Raw genomic sequence first — 4213 nt, forward strand, 5'->3', positions numbered from 1 at the left:
TAGTTGCTTGACATCATAACATGTGATGCCCCCAATTTAAAAGGTCCTTGTCTTCAGCTGCTCTCTCTCAGTGCAAGGGAGTCGGTGTTGTGTGTTAGTCAGTCCTTCTTGGGTGCACCACATACAGTAATAGTCCGAGCACAGAAATCAGACTATGTTTATATCTGACATTTTATAACAATGTAAATTGTTAGTGATGTTAATAAACTTCAAGACATCTGTCTCAGCCATAGCCTAGCCTTTGTTTGATGTGAACTAACAGTGAGGGCAGCTCTCGGAGTACGTCATACAGCAATGGTGTTGGACCTCTGAAAGCAGATGGGTCTAAAATAAAGCCGACAGATTCATTCTCTTCATTTGTTTTCAGGAAGAAAAACAGAAGTTAATTCACAACATGAAATGCTGGACATGCAACAGGTTTGTGAAAGCTTCAGTATATTACTAAAATTTTCAGTCTGAGAGAGATATACGTTTTCATGCAAAGTATGTTAAGGGATATGGGCCAAAGATAGATATATGATGTTAAACTACAAATCAGCCATGATCACATTGAATGCCAGAACAGATTCAAGGAACCTGATACAGGGCTTGTTGTGTATAGAGAAGTGGAATTACCTCCATTCCTGTTACAATTGAAACTGAGAACTGTTCGGAGATTGTTAGTCGGGGAGTCTTGGGGTATACGGTGGTGAGCAGAATGTGTGAAAGTAGTTGTGCAATTGGTGAAATACAACATTTGAAAATGAGTTCAGTAATGTTAGAATCCCTACAGTGTGGAAGGCTATCGAGTACACAGCGCCCCTTTGAAAAGCAGCACACCCAGACCCACTCCCCCAACCTGTCCCCATATTACTGCACATCCTGTGGCTAATCCACTTAGCGTGCACTCCCTGAAAAAATGGGCATTTTAGAACAGCCAACCTACCCAAACCTGCAACACAGAATAGATCATGCGGCCTGGTCTAACTGCCCCCTACACCAACTTTATACCAGTTGAGGCAAAGGCATTTTTCTTTCTTCGAATCCCTACAGTGTGGAAGCAGGCCAGTTGGCCCATCAAGTCTACTCTGACGCTCTGAAGCATATCCCACCCATACATGCCCCAATCCCTGTAACCCTGCATTTCTCATGGCTAACCCACCTAGCCTGCACATCCCTGAACACTACAGGGCAACTTAGCACACCCAATCCACCTGATCTGCACGTCTTTGGATTCTGGTAGGAAATCCACACAGTCACAGGGAGAATGTGCAAACTCCACCCAGATTGGTCACCCAGAGCTGGAATCGAACCTGGGTTGCTGGAACTGTGAGGCAGCAGTGCTAACCACTGAGCCACTGAGATGCCCTGATGTTGATAATCTGTGTGAAGTAATTGAAATTCCTGGGAAGAGATTCTTGCTGTTGAGTGCCACAGCTATTTGCTCACATTACCTTCACAGTTAAAAATCACACGGTTAAAAATCACACAACACTTGGTTGTGGTCCATCAGGAGTTGTGTGATTTTTAACTTTGTCCACCCAGTCCATAACCGGCCCCTTTACATCATGGCTCCCTTCACGCAGTTAATTTCAAAGGACCTCTTTGCTCTCAATGCAGAAAGAATTTTTCCAATCCACGCCTGATGCTTTAGATATGTCTTTTGTACAATGGCAGAGAACATTTGATCCAAGCACCGTAATTGAGAATTCTAACTGCTCATATTCTTTTCAGTACCCATTTCTATGACCTGCTCCAAACAGAATGGACCTCTTTTCTGTGTTGCAGAGAGTACTTGGTTTTAGACTTTTCCTCTTTCATATTAACTATGACTGTCACCATTTACCACTCATTTCTTCTGATTCCTGAGCGCAAAACATTTCAGTAAATCATGATTGAAAGCACCCCATGCCTTTATTATCCATAAACTTGATGTTGAGTGATTTGTTTTAAACTTTATTCATTCAGTCAAGAAGTTCCATCAATGGCCAATCTACTTTTAATTTTTACGAAAACAGGTGAATATCCAAGGTCTTTTCCCAAGGTGGGGGAGTCCAGAACTAGAGGCGATAGGTTTAAGGTGAAAGGGGAAAGATTTAAAAGGGACCTAAGGGGCAATTTTTTCACACGAGGGTGGTGCGTGTATGGAATGAGCTGGCAGGGGAAGTGGTGGAGGCTGGTATAATTCGACCATCTAAAAGGCATCTGGATGGGTATATGAATAGGAAGGGATTAGAAGGATATGGGCTAAATGCTCGCAAATGGAACGAGTTTAGGTTGGGACATCCGGTTGGCATGGATGAGTTGGACTGAAGGGTCTGTTTCCGTGCTGTACATCTCTATGACCCTACTACTGTATATTTCACCTGAACTCTATTGCTCATTGTTTTAAACATGTCATTTTGCTTTTCAGAGGCAAATGTAATTTGCTTTAAGCCATGTTCCTGAGAATTTCATTCTGTCTGTGAGAAGAGGGCTGTAATTTGTTTATTTAATGAGAAAATGGGACAAGCACAAAGTGAATGGCAGTAACAGGGAGGCACACAGAAGAGTCAGCACTGTCTGAAGGGAATGCCTATTGCTGACACATCCTTCTTGGAGCCAGTACAGAATCGAGCTTTTAAGGAAGGTCAAAGACAGAGGTATAAGGACAGTGTTTGAGGGAATTTCAGATCTCAGGATACATAGGTGGCTGAGGAATGTCCACCACTTGGTGGGTTTAGGAAGAGGGAGTTCACACAATGCAGAAATCTTCCAGAGAGTTGTAGGGCTGGAAACAGTCATGGAGATGGAGAGGGGCAAGGTTGCTGTGGGATTGGAACATGAGGGGTAATCACCTTGAAATCACCAGGAGCTCATGGATAAAGGGTGGATGGGACTTGATATGAGTTGGAATGTAGGCAGCAGTGTTTTGGGTGGGCATGAGTTACAGAGGGTGGAAGATGGAAGGCCAGTCAGGAGGATCCAAGATGGAGGAGGGGAAAAATTTCTGGCTGGAAGAGCTGCTCCCTTTTTTGAGGTATTTTAGGTGTTGGAGGTGATTTCCTTGAATTCCAGGAGCAGCAATTACTGTTTTATATGCTGTTGCATTGTTTTGGAGCTTTGGGGGAAAAAAAGTCAAAACAACAGCTCATTTAGGTGGTTTCCGTAGTGTAGTGGTTATCACGTTCGCCTAACACGCGAAAGGTCCCCGGTTCGTAACCGGGCGGAAACAGTGCTATTTTATCGGTGCCTGTCTCTGTGGCGCAATCGGTCAGCGCGTTCGGCTGTTAACCGAAAGGTTGGTGGTTCGAGCCCACCCAGAGGCGGTGTGTTCTCTGTTCTTCCTTGGCTTCGAAGCCGTGTGCTTTGTGGGCGGCATGGTGGCACAGTGGTTAGCACTGCTGCCTCACAGCGCCTGAGACCCGGGTTCAATTCCCGCCTCAGGCGACTGACTGTGTGGAGTTTGCACATTCTCCCCATGTCTGCGTGGGTTTCCTCCGGGTGCTCCGGTTTCCTCCCACAGTCCAAAGATGTGCAGGTCAGGTGAATTGGCCATGCTAAATTGCCCGTAGTGTTAGGTAAGGGGTAAATGTAGGGGTATGGGTGGGTTGCGCTTCGGCGGGTCGGTGTGGACTTGTTGGGCCGAAGGGCCTGTTTCCACACTGTAATGTAATGTAATCTAATCTAATCTAAAATCTAACAGCAGTTTAAAAGGGAGAAGAGCAGACAAAGGACAGTGAGGACAGTGCAGGAGAGAGAGAGAGAAACTGCACAGTTACTGCCTTTGCTGTTTGAATTCGTGTATCGCTGGACATCAGAGTGCATCTGGGAAAATTAACAAACAGTGAAATTCACAACTAATCTGAGAGGAACTGTTGGGCGAAATTCACAGCACAGACTCAGATAAGTTAATTGCTGTTTTAAGTCTGTCCAAGAGAAAGGCTGCAGTCGTGGGTACAGTGGATTCTTTCTTGATTATATGTTTTTGGAGGTAACTCTCTTGATTAAACTTAAAATATAAGCCATAGCTATTAATTTAACCTGGGGCAGTGTTTGTAGAGGAATAAGATGGTGTTGTTTTCTGGGGTCTGTAGATTGTGAAGGAGCAAAAATGGCCTTTGCAGTGATATGTACTTCTTGTCAGATGTGGGAGTTTAAAGAGAGTTTAAGGGTTACTGCGGATTATATCTGCCATAAATGCTATTGGATGTGAATCTTATCAGATCGAGTGGATCGGTTGGAGAGACAAATA

General features: G+C 44.5%; 2 non-coding genes across 2 annotated transcripts; both read left to right on the forward strand.

Moving 5' to 3' along the window:
* Positions 1–3120: 3120 nt before the first annotated feature.
* Positions 3121–3193, forward strand: trnav-aac. The gene has a single exon. It is a non-coding gene; the product is annotated as a tRNA-Val (tRNA).
* A 20-nt stretch (positions 3194–3213) lies between these two features.
* On the forward strand, positions 3214–3287 carry trnan-guu. The gene has a single exon. It is a non-coding gene; the product is annotated as a tRNA-Asn (tRNA).
* Positions 3288–4213: the final 926 nt, after the last annotated feature.

This window comes from Chiloscyllium plagiosum, chromosome 14 (genome assembly GCF_004010195.1).
Source record: "Chiloscyllium plagiosum isolate BGI_BamShark_2017 chromosome 14, ASM401019v2, whole genome shotgun sequence".
NCBI lineage: Eukaryota > Metazoa > Chordata > Chondrichthyes > Orectolobiformes > Hemiscylliidae > Chiloscyllium > Chiloscyllium plagiosum.